Below are 17,945 nucleotides of genomic sequence, written 5' to 3' on the forward strand. Positions count from 1 at the left end.
ATGTATGCTGAGGATCTTTATTTGTACTTATTGCATCTTTTCATGGATTTTCATTGGAATAAACAAGATTGCTCTGATATAGAGCAGCCAAGAGTTTCTGGGCAGAAGGGTCCTACTCTTATCAGCAGCCATTCTTTGAGATTTACAATTGTTTCAGGCTTGCTGAACAGTCTTTGGATCACAGTAGTACCTGGGATGGGTTGATGATTTGAGCTTTAGATTAGACTTCCACTGTAGCATATCAATTTTGAAATTTGGAAATAGCGACTAAAATGGCTTAGTTGCAGGCTCAAATTTTGGAGTCCTGTATTTAGTTAACACTTCCTTCCTTCCTTACAGGTGGTAGCTGAAGGAGCTGGATCTGTGAAAGTTAGATTTGTAAACTCAGTGAATTATAGATTTTGAACTGAGACAGATCTTATAGATCAAATCCATCCTACTCATCTTATAAAAGAGGAACCACACCTTGAGAGATTGCGACATTCTGCTTTCTCTGATGAATGAGTCAAATTCAGGTCTTCTTGACCACCAGTTGAGTACTCTGTTCACTAACTCATTATTCCTCTTATTCAGTAATCATGGCTTGCCTGAAGCTTCTTAATGCTGTTTTCCTTATGTTATGCATTTTCTATTTGGATTCCTTTTTGTCTCTATATTCTTTCTGACTTACTTTTCACTTCCCACAAGTGTGTTCTTATCCTACAGATGACTAGATAAACACTTTAGAGTGGTGGGCCTACGCTAAATTGATTTGAGAGCAAATCATTCTGCTAGTAACATTGAAGACAAAGATTGAAACAATTCTTACTCATAAGGAACTCACATTGAAATAGAAGAGATAAGTACATATTTGAATATATACAGCAGAAATAGAAATACATGAAATATTTATATAACATAGATAATATAATGAACACAAATTATATATATATATATATATATACACACACACACAAAATACTTTAATGCAACTAGGGTGAGGTAGTTGATTAGACTAAAGTTACTGAGGTTGTTTTGTGATATGGAATTGGGAGCAACCTAAAGACTCTAGGATAGTTTTAGGGTAAGAAATCAAGAAGTGATGAACAACACCCCCAGGCAATGTTGGTAGAGCTGGCTCACTCACTTGCTCAAGTGTGTCATACCATCTCCACTCACTTCTCCTCACAAATTAACTTGTATCTATTTGATACATGCACATATGTATCTGTTGCCTCCCCAACTGGCTAGAAAGTTTCTTGAGGCCAGAGACTCTTTCCTTTTTGTTTTGTAACTAATGATTAACTGATATTTCAAATATAATAAGCTCTTAATAAATACTTATTCATTGATTGAACTGAGACAGGAGATATTTGTGGATATCTTTAAAGCCCCAACCTGCTTTTATTAATCATACACCCATGGCATAATAGAAATCTATTTCCAGGCAGCTAAAAAAAGTCTTATCTGTCTTTTAAACCTGAACCAAGAGTTTTTGTCAACCCTATTGATGGTTTCATGACATCTTGCATTGGTGCATTTAAAAATGCAGGAGCAGAAATCAGGGCTGATGCTCAGCAAACCTTGTGAAGTAGGTGAAGTTTGTCTTCTAAGTCACCTCGCTTTTCCTTTCTATATTCCTTTTCCCATGATCAGTTCCCACTTCATTCCCAATACCCATCTGCTTTGAAAGATAGTGAGCTGCCTTTTCCTATAGGTCCCCAAACAGAGATACCCAAATGTCAGGGTCCTGTATGAAGGATTCCTGTTCCAGGGGTGGGTTAGCTTAGTTGGCATCAGATACACTGATATTCTGGGAGCCTCAGTTCCTTCATTTGTAAGTTGATAGATTCTCAGTTTGCTTCCAATGCTAAATTCTTTAAATTCTATGACCCCTGAATTCCTTTTCAATTCTAAAATTCCTCGACTTTATGTTATTTCCTGCATGCCTAAGGTTCTCCCTGCTGATGCTCAACACATTCCAGTCCTCCAAAATTCAGTTCAATAGAGTAAGTGCTTGTTATGTTGATGTTAGGTGTTAAGAACCAAGTTAGACATTGGGAATAGGAAAAACAAAACCAAAAATAGTCTCTCTAGTCAAAGATTTTAAAATTCTACTGTAAAAAATTCTTTATTGCTACTGGCCTTTCCCTCTTCCTGTTTTTTCCATATAACTCTAGTTTCGGTTAGGCTAGATGGTCTCTAAGGACCAAGTCTAGCTAATACAATCCTATTCCATCCATACACTATATTGGCTCTAGGAGTGGGGATAAAGGCATAACAGGATTTGGCTAAATATAATAAAAGGACTCTTACCATGACCATCCCTATATTAGGTCATAGCTCAACTTGGAGCTGCTTCTCTTAGTTTAATGGGAAGTAGTGACACCAAGGAGGACTTCAAAGGAGTAGGAGGTCACTTTTCTTATATCTGAAACATGAGTGATCCTTCTAAAATATTAATGCACTAAAATAAGGGGAAAAAATCTCATTGAGGAGGTTGGAGAGGAAAATTCCAGTAGAACAAGAGCTGTTTGCTTTGACACTCATGCCATGAGATTCACCTGGGCCTGTCTCTTCCTTAAGACAAAGCAGAGCAAAATCTGTACCTGCTCAGAAATGATTCAGTGAGCATTAAGTCCATATTTACTGCTGGTAGATTAATTAGTTTAGGAGAAGGAAGGAATTCAGTAACCCTCTAATGTGATGAAAAACTTAACAATATTGTATGGGGCAATTAATTAAGCCTCTCAGGTAAATTAAAAAGTACATGTAACATAACTGTAGCTAATTATAATGTCAATACATTTGAGGAAGGCTGACTGTGAAAGGATGTATATGAGCAAGTCAAACTTCCTAGACTGTGTCATTTCAACATAATTTAGATGGTACCTCTCAGATCTGATAAAAATAATAGCTGGCATTTTTATAGTACTATAAGGTAAAGTATACTTTAAAAATACTTACAAAGTATTTTACTGGTGAGGTTCAAATGAAATAAGAGTGATGTGGGTTCTTTGGGTTAATTACATTTTACAAAGGAAGAAACTGAGCTTCAGGGAGGTTAAGAGACTTACCCAGGGTCACACAACTAGTAGGTACAGTTCAGTGCTAAGAATATTGCTTATGGAGTCCAAGAATTTAGGTTCAAATATCGATCACTTACTATCTTGTGTGACTTTGGGTTAGTCTTACTTCTTGCCTTTTAGAGCACTTACTTAACCACTGTGGACTATATGAAAAAGGAGCTTATTGGATTAGATTGTCTTTAAGGTCTCTTCCAGTTCTAAATCTATGTTTCTAACTGAGATTTGAACTAGGGATCTTCCACGCTTCCTAACTCTAAGTCAAGCACTGTATCCATTATACTATACTGCATACAAAGGGCATGGGAGAGAGGAAAGGGGAGGTAGTGAAGCTTTCTCTTCAGAAAACTATTCTGAAAGTGGTCAAGATTTAGGGGAAAAGAATAGAAAAGGCATGCTGGTAAAAATTCATTGTAAGAAATTTAAAATCCTAACCAGCCAATGGAAAAATAGCTTAAGCACATGCAGTTGAATAGCTCTGTATAGCCTATATTGAATTGCTTTTCTTAAAGCATAGGTCTGAACTAGGTCACCCCACTACTTGATGAATTTTAGTGCTCTCATATTTCCATACAGAATAAAATATAATTCCCTCTGTTTGGCATTTGTAACTCTTTACCATCTAACCCCTTTTCATATTTAGACATTCTACTCCCTTAAGCTCCAAAATAGCTACACTTGCCTACTTGTCCCTCCCACAGACCACTCTGGTTCCTGTCTTAATGCCTTTTTACTATTTCCTTTACCTGGAATGTCCTCTTTCTTGATCTCTGATTGAAAGAATTCCTGTGAGAATTCTTTTAAGGCTAAGCATACGGTGCCATCCTTTCTAAGGGTGCCTTTATTACTCACATATTTATGTACTTACATATATATATATATATATATGTATACATATGTAGGTATAGAATATAGATTTCTTGATATATTTTAAATTTTATTTTATTGGTTTTTGAGTTAAATTTTAAGTTCTGAGCTGTCTCTCACCCTTCCTCCAGGGATTTATAACAGGATCTATAAACATAAGGTTATAAAGCAATGAAAAACTTTCTTGTGCAACTTGAGGAAAATGTCTCATTACCTGTAGTTACACATTGTATTTTTCCTTTCTTAACACCCACATTGTCAGATAGATAGATAGCAAGCCCTCAATAACTGGGGCTAGCTTAATTGAATGGTCCAAAGGGCAGAGAAGAAAAATGGTGAAATACCAAGAAGGGAATCTTAAATCAGTATTCATGCTCATGAAATAGGATATATTGCCATGATGAATTATTATTGCCTTACTGGCCTGACACTCAAATGTTTAATGGTCTCCATTATTGTGTATGCATCTGTTGACAGGGATGTCGGAGTCACTGTAGCATGACTAACACATGAGGTCATAAATGAACAGGGTATCTTGAGTTAGAAGGGACTTTGGAGATCCAATCCAAATCCCTCACATTACAGATGGAGATTAGAGGCCTAACAAGGTCAAGTGACTTGCCTAAATTCCCACATGATGAAGCTACAGCTTGAGTCTGGTTCTTCTAGTCCTCTGTTAGTAACACCAAGAAGGGTTTATATTCCAGGAGAGGTGCATGCTGAAACTATATATAGGATTTGGATTTGGTGAAACTGAGTAGACAAGACAGAAGGAAAATCAACAAACTTTGCTATGAATGAATGGGAAGTCCTAAGTGCTTATTATGTGCCATACACTACACTAAGCTCTGGAAATATAAAAATCAAGACAATTCCTGCCCTCATTAACCTTAAAGAACATATAAAGACAACACACAATAGGAATGGTATCCAGGGAAGGGTCATTTGTGTCGGAGAAGTCACAGTGAAGGTGAATGGAGCTATTCATTGATATGTCCTTTCTAGGAATGGTCATGTTGATATGAATATTGATCAAAAAATTAGATGGAGGTATAGAGGAAAGGTATACTTAGCACCATGGTATATGAAAATGGTTGGGAGAGCACTATATTGGATCTAGATTGGACTAGATAGGGAGGTCTATAACCAATCAGGAGCCTGGGACACCATGGCAGATGCTGGAATATTAGTTCTGAGGCAGAGGCAGAAGTAAAGAGGAATACTTATAGAAACTTAATAAGGATGCACAATGCATTGATGAATGAAGTTCTTCTAGTTTCCTAGGTCCCCATGGGGACATTTGCCCAGATCAGTAGCAACAGAACCCTAGTTGAAAGCAAGAAGTAATTCATATTTGAAGAGCTAACTCTCCTTCTTTGCCTTGGTTAAGATGGGGTTCCTCATATAAGCAAAAGTGGACCTTAGGATACTAAAGTAAATCCCTACCTGACAATCAGCGAAACAGATAAGATTTTACTGCCTAATTTAGAACTAGAGCAGGCTGTGAACTTCTAAAGAATGATACTCATGTTACCTATAGCCATATTCTGGGACTCTATGTTGAATAGCCATGGCCAATGACATTGCATACAACTTGAATTTCTAACTACACTATATGGTGCTGTCATAGAATATATTCAGATCTTTATAATGAACTAACCAATCTTATTGAATAGTAGTATATTAATAAGTATTATAATAAAAATTTAGGTGGTGCAGTGGGTAGAGTGTTAGGCCTAGGGATTAGGAAGAGTCATCTCCTTGAATTCAAATCTGGCCCAGACACTTACTAGCTGTGTGACCCTGGGCAAGTCACTCAACTCTGCTTGCCTAAGTTTTTCTTTAAAATGAGCTGGAGAAGGAAACAACAAACCATTCCAGTATCTTTGCCAAGAAAACCCCCCTATAGGGGCAGCTGGGTGGTGCAGTGGATAGAGCACTGACCCTGGAGTCAGGAGGGTCTGAGTTTAAATTCAGCCTCAGACACTTAATAATCACCTAGCTGTGTGACCTTGACAAGTCATTTAACCCCATTGCCTTGTAAAAAAAAGAAACCCCCCAATGATGTCAAGGATTGTTGCAACAAGCCTGTAATATTCGAATATATTATCATTATTATTACTATTTTATAGGTGAAGAAATTCAGCCTCTGATGGGTTATATGACTTGACCACAGGCACATAGCTATGAAATGGTGGAGATGGTACTTGAACTCATATCTTCTAACCCCAAATCTAGATTCTTTTTAGTCTTTCAGGCGTAGGCTAATGGCTGAGCTCTATCTTCTTTAATCATTTTAACATCTTAATCCATCCATGACTTAAAAATATTTTATTTTCCCACCTGGATAAAAACTCCCTCTTTGATAAAAACTGCTGGGATAATTGGAAGTTAGTATGGAAGAAACTTAGATTAGACCAACACCTCACACCCTTTACCAAGATAAGATCCAAATGGTTACAGGACATAGACATAAAAAACAATACTACAAGCAAATTAGAAGATCAAGGACTAGTCTACCTGTCAGATCTATGGAAAGGGGAACAGTTTATGACTAAGGAAGAGTTGGAGAACATTACTAAAAACCAATTAGATGATTTCGATTACATTAAATTAAAAAGTTTTTGCACAGATAAAACCAATGTAATCAAAATCAAAAGAAAAGTAGTAAATTGGGAAACAATCTTTACAACTAATGATTCTGACAAAGGACTCATTTCTAAAATATACAGAGAACTGAGTCATACTTTTAAAACAAAAAGCCATTCCCCAATTGACAAATGGTCAAAGGATATGCAAAGGCAATTTACAGATGAGGAGATCAAAGCAATCCATAGCCATATGAAAAAATGCTCTAAATCATTAATTATTAGAGAAATGCAAATTAAAGCTCCACTGAAGTACCACCTCACACCTCTCAGATTGGCCAGTATGACCAGGAAGGATAATGATCATTGTTGGAAGGGATGTGGGAAATCTGGGACACTATTACACTGTTGGTGGAGCTGTGAACTCATCCAACCCTTCTGGAGAGCTATTTGGAACTATGCCCAAAGGGCAACAAAAATGTGCATACCCTTTGACCCAGCAATACCACTATTGGGTCTATACCCTGAAGAGATGAGGAAAAAGGGTAAAAATATTACTTGTACAAACATATTTATAGCAGCCCTGTTTGTGGTGGCAAAGAATTGGAAATCCAGTAAATGTCCTTCAATTGGGGAATGGTTTAGCAAACTGTGGTATATGTATGTCATGGAATACTATTGTTCTATTAGAAATCAGGAGGGATGGGATTTCAGGGAAATCTGGAGGGATTTGCATGAACTGATGCTGAGGGAGATGAGCAGAACCAGAAAAACACTGTACACCCTAACAGCAACATGGGAGTGATGTTCAACCTTGAAGGACTTGCTCATTCCATCAGCGCAACAATTGGGAACAATTTTTGGCTGTCTGCAAAGGAGAGTACCATCTGTATCCAGATAAGGAGCTGTGGAGTTTGAACAAAGTACAAGGGCTATTCCCTTTAATTTGGGAAAAAAACCCAGATGTCTTATGGTTTGATCTGGTTACCTCTGAGAATTCTGTTCTCTTTAAGGATATGATTTCTCTCTCATCACACCCAATTTGGATCGAGGTACAACATGGAAACAAAGTAAAGACTGACGGAGTGCTATCTGTGGGGTGGGGGTGGGGGAGGGAAGCAAGATTGGGGGAAAACTGTAAAACTCAAATAATATCTTTAATAAACATTCTATTGCTTTAAAAATACTTTATTTTCAAGTTTAAATTATCTTCCTTTCCTTATTTACTTATTGAGAAAGCAAGAAAAATGAAATTCATTATATATATATATATATATATATAAACTATATCCCTTATAAATAGTTATGTAAGACAATTTTCTGCATTAAACATGTTCAAAAAATAAGGAGAAAAAAATCTGCACTCGGAATCAGTAAGTTCTCATCTGGAGGTGGATAGTCTGATTCATCATTAGTCCTTTAGAATTGTGGTTGGTCATTGTGTTGATCAGAGTTACTAAGTCTTTCAAGGCTGCTTATCTTTAAAATATTGCTCTTAGTGTAGAAATTTTTCTTAAAATTCTGCTCACTTTGTTATGCTGTTTTTCAGTCATTCAGTCGTGACTAACTCTTCACAATCCTAATTGGGGTTTTCTTGGCAAAGATACTGTAATAGTTTGCCATTGTCTTCCCTAGCTCATTTTAAAGATGAGGAGACTGAGGCAAATAGGGTTGAATGATTTGCCTAGGGTCACTTAGTATCTGAAATTGATTTCAAACTTGGATCCTCCTGACTCCAGAGCCAAATCTCTAACCACTGCATCACCTAGCTGCTCACTTCACTTTATATCAATTCAGATAATTTTTACTGTAATTTTGAAAATATCTCTTTCATCATTTTTATAGCACAATTGTATCCTATTGAATTCTTTTATCATAAATTGCTCACCATTCCCTAATTGGTGAGTGTTCCCCAAATTTTTCATTACTTGCCACCACCAAAAAGACTGAGATAAATATTTTTGTACATTTTCCTTTTCCTCCTTTAATATCTTTTTTTGGGGGGGGGTATAGACCTAATAGCACATACATACCATTTAAATAAGATAGGTCTATGACTCAGAGTTCTTGGACATCATACATGATACAGATATAGATGTGATGTTTCCCATAATAGCACTCTTTTTTTGTGTGGATTGTTCATTAAAACTGTGTAGCACCTAGCTGCTTAGATACTGTTAAATTGTAAATCAACATTCAGATATTCAAATGGATCTGTGATCATGTAAATTCTGAAATTCAATTCAATGATGCTGATTAGAAACCTTTCATGGCAGTCCATCCTGGATGACTATCCTTCCTGTCCTCCACAAAGTTTACTACAGGAGATTCACCCAGAATTCTGGAAGCCTTTTCTCCCCCCTTTTTTCCTGACATCATGAGGGTACCAGTGGAGCACTCTGGCCATAGACCAGTTGCTCCTAAGTCTGTTCTTTTGTAATGCTATTCATTAACAGCATCCATCATTCTTGTTCTTTAGAGTCCCTTGCTAAGGGCAGCTAGGTGGTGCAGTGGATAGAGCATTGGTCATGGAATCAGAAAGACAGAAGTTTGCATCTAGTTGCCAGACACTTGACACTTACAAGCTGGGTGACCAAGGTCACCCTGATTGCCTAGCATTCAGGGTCATCTTTAGTCATCCTGATTCATATCTATTCACTGGACCCAGATGACTCTGGAGATGAAAGTGAGGCTGGTGACTTTGCACAGCACCCCATTACTCAAATCCAATTCAGGTATTTGTCATGACGTCACCTCCCTGATGTCGAGGTCTTCAAGAATGAAGGACAAATGTTAATTATGTAGGATTCATACCTGCTCCATACTTTCCCATTGCCTTCTATATGATGCACTTTTTTAGCTCCTTGGAAGAAGAAACTTTCTGCCAAACAGCAGCAGCACCATTAAAGCATACACCTTAAAATTACTGGCCTTTGTTATGATAGGAGATGAGTGTAGTAAAAGTACATTGTAATTTCCCCCAAAGTAAACCAGCTCACTCTCCTTTTCATTTTTTAAGTTCTGGCTTCATTCACTGTGCATCAGTACTTCCTATCTCACATATTCTTATAGAGGGTCAAGTTCTAGAGGTTGCCCATTCAGATACATGCTGAAATCAGGGTAACAGACATTTTTCATCTATTCGTTCTTTATTGGGTGTATAGACAAACCCAACTCCACTGAGTGATTACTAATCTATTCTAGAAGATTCTGCAAGTGTCTTGAGACTAAATGTAATCAAAATAATGTTATCTGTAAACAGGAAAATCTGGAGGACCTCAGTATCCACAGGGAAATTCTCCTTGCTCTGGATTTTGCAGTAGATCTCCTCCATGCCAAATACTTTAGTGAGCATACATTTCCCTGCTTGATGCCTTGCCTGATGTTTATTACCAGAGAGTTATTGAACAAGGTTATTTCTCTTGTGTTATCTTGAAAGATCAAAATATATGAATGGGAGACACGTTATTAGCAAAGAGACTGTAGACTGCATTTTATTCTATTGCATTGATTTTTTTCATAATCAACAGGCAATAAGCACAATGGGATCTTAAGTTCTCTGCATTTTCAGTCAATTGTGAGATAGCAAGATGTGGTTCATTTATTGACTATTACTTGGAAAAGTCTGCCTTTTTCAAAACAAAAACACCATTGGGCATTAGCTTAATTCATGTGTAGATGAACCCCAAGAAGATTTTGTATTGATGGGAGAGTAGGCATATAAATCAATAGGTACTGATGTTCTTTTAGTCACATTTTTTAAGGGATTTTAATAAGGTCTTAGGCATTTCCCTCATGCTCTTGCTATATTCCCCTCCTTCACATATCTTGTATAACAGTCCTTTGATACTTTCACAATTATATAACTGCCAGAACACATCATTTCATCTCATATTACACTATTACACACACACACACACACACACTCACACACACACATACGATATGGTCCCACTGATTTTTCTTTATTTTCTTTATTGCCATCTATCTTCTTCACAAGTCCATCAAAGACCTTAATGTTTGGGTCCAAGCATGATAGTTCCAATATCCTTGGCAGAAAAATCAGATTGTTCAAATGGTTTTTTCAAATCTTTTCCATTTTTCTTCTGTGTTTAGCACACTTTCTACTTTCATTCCCTTGAGATAACCTTGCTTAACTGGATATCTTGCCAAGTTTTTTGTAAACTGATTTTACTCTCTACTGCTTCTCTTTGATTTATGAGACAATATTGCTCGTAATTGTACATTATCCTTCCTCTTAAGATTTCACGGAAAAGTTTATATTATAACTTGGTATTGCCTTGGATAACTATTTTCTCTATTTGACAAGTAAGTAAAATGTTTGCTAAGTCTCTATGTTACTTTGGTCACTTTGTTGCAGTCATTAATTTATGTTGATTTAACTGAAGAATGAAATTATTGTAATTGACATTGATTCTTTCTGTTTTCCATTTTACTTTTAAAAAGTTTTAATAACTTGTTTATAGAAATCAAGGTTACATTTTAATTGTATTCTCTATATTTTTCTCACTACTGTTATTTATTTAAATTATAATTCTTAGTTTAGCACTATGTTCTGATTATACACAGAATCTAAATCAAAAATAAGTCTAATGTCAATAAATCTTTTTCCTTTTTGTTAAAATATAACCAGCTTCTACTTCGTGATGCTATTTTGTGCTTGGCATGCCCAATTTTTCTTTATTTTTTAAACTTTTGCAAGGCAAATGGGGTTAAGTGGCTTGCCCAAGGCCATACAACTAGGTAATTATTAAGTATCTGAGACTGGATTTGAACTCAGGGACTGCTGACTCCAGGGCTGGTGTTCTATACATTGTGCCACCCAGCTGCCCCTCCAATTTTTTTTAGTAGAAATTGTTCATGATATAGAGATATAAGATTACTGTGTAATCCAAAAATCTTTGTCCTCGCTAATTTCTTTCTCTTGAATCATATTTTCCCAACTACTATTTTCCTTCATCTTCACCTTTTCCCACCTTTGCATTAAAATCCCCAAATATTCAAGCACATATTTGATTTGGAGCATCTTGTATAGTTCTTTAAGTAATTCTTGTACCATTCTATCCTCAGCAATATTGTTATCTAAAATGCAACTATGTTACTGCTGCTCTTTTTGCAAATACTTACCATTAGTAATGCAATATGTGATGACCAAATGTCCCACAAAGCAACACTTTTGTAGCTTTTAAGTTTACCATCAAAGTTACTTTATCACCTCCTTTTGCCTTTCAAAATTGCACTTACATGCCATGCTGCCATTTAGCTGTAACTTTCTTCTAGTTTTGTTAATAGTAAAAATATTGAAATTGATGCAATTCAGTTCCTCCAGCAATGTGTCCTTTGGCTAGTCAAGGCATAGAGATCTTACTTTTAAGATATCAGTAGCTCAGTAAAATTTGTTGACATTCTAAAAACAGTGTGATACTTAGCAACTTCTGCCTTCCTGCTATTCTGACAGAGTCCTTTCAAGATTAGAAGGAGGCTGTACAAGGCAAAGGAGCATTTGAAATTTTTCTTTGTCTCACAGGTTAACATGTTTGCTGAAAATTTTATCACAGGTAATCTACTAGTGTTGTACTTCTCCATAATTAGTTAGGTTGGTTTTCACAAAGGAGACTCAGTTCCTGGGACCACAACTCCATTTCACAGTGAAGCTTAGGAGAGGGACTCTGTGATACACAAGCAGAATGCATTCTTTATGGATATATTGTGATAAAGACAACTTCAAGCAAAGGAAAGCAGTTTTGGAATGCAGAGCAACAAAGACTGAAGAATGTTGCCTGATTTGCAATTAGAGATTGTCAATTTTTTTTTAAGTCATGTCTGACTCTTCAGGATCCCATTTGGGTTATTCTTGGCAAAGATATTGGAATGATTTGTCATTTCCTTCTTTAGGTCACTGTATAGATTAGGAATTGAGATAAATAGTACTAAGTGACTTGTCTAGGGTCACACAGCTAGTAAGTGTCTGAAGCCAGAATTGAACTCATGGAGATAAGTCTTCCAGACTCCAGATCCAGCACTCTATCCACTTTTTATTCTTTATTATATTAAGGGTGCTTGAGGATAATAATGTAAAGAAATTAAGAAGAGATTTCGGCATTGTTTAAAAATAGTACTTTTGCTGCAAAACAAGGAAGAATCATTTTTGGGGGGTGATAGTTTTGGTCCCCACCACTCCCTGGACCACTGAATCACTGAAATCCAAGAAAAAATCATATATATTGGAGCTTCATTATAATATAGTCTTCATTATCACTGGTATGAGATTATCTTATTGATCAAAATACTACTAAAACAGGTTCTTTTTGTCCTTCGTTATCTGCTTAATCCTGTGATCAAATCCCCATTGTTTGTCATCAAGGATAATGAAAATTTAGAGCTAGAAAGGACTTACTGATCATTTATTTCTATCCCTACACCATATTTCATGGGGGGAGGAAACTGAAGGCCAGTAAAGAGTAATGACTGGCTTAAGTAACTGAGTAAATAAATATTTATTAAATATAACTGAATTGAGGAATGGATCAAGCAAATGTCCAGAGACAGGCTGAGAGAGACAAAAGAATTCTTGAATAGGGTTCAGAACAGGAGAAGTAGCTAAGTTGAAGAAGAATTTAGTTGTAGAAACATGAAAATATCTCAGAGTTGGAAGAGACTTCAAAGATTGAACATTGGCTCATAGACTCATTGGCTTATACATTTAGAATTAGAAAATGAAGAAATTGGGGTTCAGAGAGGATAGTTGACTTGCTCTGCTTCACACAGGTAGTGTAGAGAAAAATTAGGTCACTTGGTGGGACTTTAAAGGTATAAAGGGGAATAACCTGTCAGTCTGGTTAGGCAGACTCCAGATTGTGAAAGGCTTTAAAAAGCAAGTGGAGAGGGACTGTTGGAGGGTATTTCAAACTTTAATGGCTTAAAACCACTCAGACTCTTTGGAAATTGTGCTAAAGGCATGAAAACAGAATGAAATGGAATTCAGCAGATACACTGCTAGTTTCTCTATAAAGCGCTAAAACAATACTGGGTATTCTTATACAAAATGAATCCCTGACCTTCAATTTAGGAAATCCTTCCAACAATGCATATCATAGGTCCACCAAATATTCTGGAGGTCTGCTTTCATTTTCTCCTAACATAGAAAGACACAAGTTGAGCATCTAGCTGACTGTTTGTCTTAGGCTTGACTGAGCCATCTTCTCATCCTTCTGTATATTTCCTTGATCACATATTTGTTCTTCCTTGACGTTTTTCAATGATTATATACTGTGGCTTGCTTATGTGTACCATATGCCTCTCCAAGGTCTTTGGTGTGATATTTATTTCAACTTGGGAACTGTTGTAGTCCCTGTCTTGCTGTCATTTAGCAACATCATTAGAATATTGGCATCTAAAAGATGGGCATATTATTTTCATATTAAGAGCAAATAAAGGAATTTTGCAGTTTTCTAAAGCAATTCAATCCATTTCCTTTTCAGTTCAATTCCAGGACCAAATCATTGGATCATTGGCCATCTGAATGGTCTGTCAAAAATGAGTATATATATATATATATATGTATATATATATGCAATTTATGTATATATAATATATGTGTATATGCATATATAGTATATATTACTCATATAAATCTAAAGTCCCACCACCTGCAAGATACTTTTGCTAATCCTCTTTACTGCCTCCCCTCTGAGACTATCCTGTTTATATCTTATTTACATGCTATCTCCCCCACAGTCTACTGTGAATTCCTTGAACACAGAAACTGTTTTTGTCTTTCTTTGTTTCCCCAGCACTTTTCCTGGCCCATGATAGGCTCTTAATAAATGCTAGTTGACTTACACACTTATAGAAGTGTAAACATACTGAGGGACAGTCTCTACTCATTTTTTATAAATTCACTTCATGTCATCATCTGGAGAATAAACATTCCACATTCACTTAGTCTTTGCTGTATGGATGATTCATTCAATTCTTTTGAGTTGATAAATAACCCTTTGAGGTGACTGCAATACTTCAGGACTTGATAGCAAGTTTTCCTAAAGATACATCTACAAATAGGTGTATCTGGAGGACCTCTCTGTCTAAAAAAAAATCTCTTCAACTTGGATGCCCTGCTGTATCTCCGCTATCACATTGGTGAACCTATTTGGTGAGCATGTTGTCCTGTAAGGAGAACAAAAGTTCACTCAAGTTAATACAGACCTTTACAATCTGTCTCCAGCCTATATTTCTTTGCTTATTGCGTATTATTTTGCTTTAAACATTCTACATAACAGCCAAACTGCCCTACTTTTTGTTTGATTCACCTCTGTTATGAACAAAGAATCATTCAATGGGATCATTTCTGTTGTGATGCCTTTCAAGTACTCTCGAATGATTTTGATGTGTGGGTAGATTGACCCTTTGGAAAAGAACCTTTAAGGTAGAGTTCTGCTCTGCTGAACCAAATACTTTCTCATAATCATCAAAAATAAGCACAATTTGATCATGTGTTCTCTGCATCTTTTCACTCAGTTGTGAAATAGGAAAGCTGTGACTTACTGCTGAATATTGCTCATATGAATCTGCTTTATTCTTCCTAATATCCTAATCTCAGATTACCTTAATGTGTTCATAGATGTCTCAAAGGTTTTGTATTAGGTGAGGAGGAGGCATATTGGTCAGTATTTACCTTTAAAGCCCCACAAAGTCTAAGAAATTGACTTAATAATTATCTCTTATTGGAAATATAGATTTTCTGTCACAATAAGATCAAAGATTTCCTTTTAAATCATTAGCTTAAAATCCTTAAGATCTCCTATTTATCTCAAATAGGAACCTTCTCCAGTTTGATGACCTTGAGTCAAACTCTATAGCAATCTCTTAGAGAAGTCGAGGAATAACAGTGGGAAGTTTTGCTATATTGATCTATAGAAAATGTCTGTACTCAGCTTCTCTGACTCTTTGATTTGCTTTCAACTCTTCAGCTCTGTAGCATTTTCTGAGTAAAATACTACTGGATACTGACTAGAGTTAGAAGACCTGAGTTCAATCCTTTCCCTGATGCCATATTCCCCATATAACTTTGGACAAATCACTTAATTCACCAAACCTCAGTTTCCTCTCCTATAAGGTGATACAATTGGATTAGATAACCTACAGGATCCCTTCCAGTTCTAGATCTAGAGTCTATAAAGTTGTGTTGATATACTCATATACATGTACAAAGTAGAAATACACAGTATACATGCATGTATGTGTATGCACATACATAGAGACATGGTTATCAATATAGATATACAGGCATATATGTGCATACAGATACATATACCGGGTTGCTTCTCTTGACAATATTTTTCTTAAAATGTGTCCTGTAAAACTGGGATACTTTAGACATCTTTCATCCAGGAAAAAAATGTAATAGGACCACCCACGGTCTTTTTTCTCTTTTCTCTGCATCTTTTTCTCTCCTGACTGTGCTCTTCCCTTGTTTTTTTTTTCTGTATAAAGTCATTTCCTAGTTAATTTCTTTGATACTAGAAAATCTCATCTATCAGTTGTTTAAATTTGTGACAGGCTAGAAGATTGTGACAGGCTGCAGAAAAAAATATTTAGCCTTTCTTTGATATACTGTGGATGATCTAAGAAAGTAAGAGAATAGAGACCTGATGTCTGGTTTGCTAAAATTTCTTGAGTCTGCTGAGTTCAACTGTGAATATTATAATGATTCACAGAGCAGCATTGACAATTCTCAGACCTTCAGTGGGTCTAAGTGTAAGAGCAAATTGTCTCAGGACCAAGAAGACTTTTTTACAGGTCAGGTAATACCATGATTTTAACATGGGCTAGACAGTCTATCTGAATGATTCAGGAAAACTACAGAATGATATAATCTTTTGCTCTAACTTGCATGAATGGTCTTGGACGAATAATAAAATGATGGTGATAGTGGTGGTGCTGGTGGTGATAAGGTTTTTGTAGTTTTCAAGGCTTTACCAGAGCTTATATTCTTCTGTCTTAGATCTCAGCACCTGGAGAAGTACGTCTGGAATCTTGAAGGTTAAACCAGTTGAAGACAAGCTATAGTAGGACCTCTCAAGCTGGAAAAGCTGTCAAAGCTTTTGGATGGGTCCGATTGGATGTCTATTGTTTAAACTCCGAAATTTTTCCTTTCCAAATTTCCCTGTTATTCTTGGGAGTACTCAGGTTAGCAACCTTGGTGTCATTCTTGGTGTCATGCCACATAGCCAATCTGTTGCCAAATCTTTTCATTTCTACCTATACATCCTGTATATTTCTTGTAATATGCCCTCTTCTTTCAATATCCATAGCTGCCACCATTACAAGATTTTATCCTTGGACTGTTTCAGGAGCCTTCTGATTGTACTCCCTGCTTCAAATCGTTTCCCAATCCAAGTCACCCTCACCACAATAGACCAATTATTTTCCTAAAGTATAGTTCTGCTCATGGTACAACCCCCTCTTAATTCAATAAATTTTAAGGCCTCCTAGTTATCTCAGGGTAAAATATAAAATTCTTGGTATGGCATTTAAGGCCCTGGGTCCTTTTTACCTTTTCAGGCTTTATACATTTTACTTCCCTCTCCATGATCTTTTATCTGTCTACCATTGCTTACCAGCTGTTTTTCACATATAACCCTTCATTGTTGTATCCTGTGCCTTTTCCCTGACTATTCCTACCCTCCCTCCTCACCCCATGCTGGAATGATCATTTTCCTTACATTAGACTCTTAGTTAATTAATGCAAAACTGCAACTAGAATTTGAGTATTTGTTTTTCTCCAGATCATTCTCTCAGACTTCTTCAGGGGCAGGGAATCCTACCGCTAGCTTCATAGAGGACGACTGGGTCCTCTACTTTTCTCAAGAGCCCAGTGATAAATGGTGGTAAAAATGCCATTTCTAATAAGGATTTTAATGTTTCTGATACTTAGAAAAATTTAAATTAAGAAAAACCTTTGGAGAACTGATACCCTGAAAAATAACTGGAGCCAATCAATCAATAAATCAATCTAAAGGGGTACAGAACAAAAGTTAAGAGATGGTTGCCTAGTCAAATCCAGGAGTATATGAATACAGTTACAAGACGCTTTTCACACAAATAAAGTCAGATTTAAACAATCATGGAAATATTAATTGCTCATGGGTAGGCTGAGCCAATACAATAAAAAACAGTGCAACCTAAAGTAATTTGCTTATTTAGTACCATACCAATTAAACTACTAAAGAATTATTTTATGGAGTTAGGAAAAAGTAGCAGCAAAATTCATCTGGAAGATGAATCCTGTCACATGCTTTTATTTGCCTTTGTTATCATACTGTTTCTGTGGTTTCTTTATAAGATAAGAAAATCAAAGTATTTTAATTTCCTGAATATCCTAGATTAAATATACTCAAATAAT

General features: G+C 36.2%; 1 pseudogene; it reads right to left on the bottom strand.

Annotated features, from left to right (window-relative positions):
- Positions 1-17,443, bottom strand: part of LOC141511955 (eukaryotic translation initiation factor 3 subunit E pseudogene) — a 32,674-nt pseudogene extending 15,231 nt beyond the window's left edge.
- Positions 17,444-17,945: the final 502 nt, after the last annotated feature.

Source organism: Macrotis lagotis, chromosome 2, assembly GCF_037893015.1.
Source record: "Macrotis lagotis isolate mMagLag1 chromosome 2, bilby.v1.9.chrom.fasta, whole genome shotgun sequence".
NCBI classification, from domain to species: Eukaryota; Metazoa; Chordata; class Mammalia; order Peramelemorphia; family Peramelidae; genus Macrotis; species Macrotis lagotis.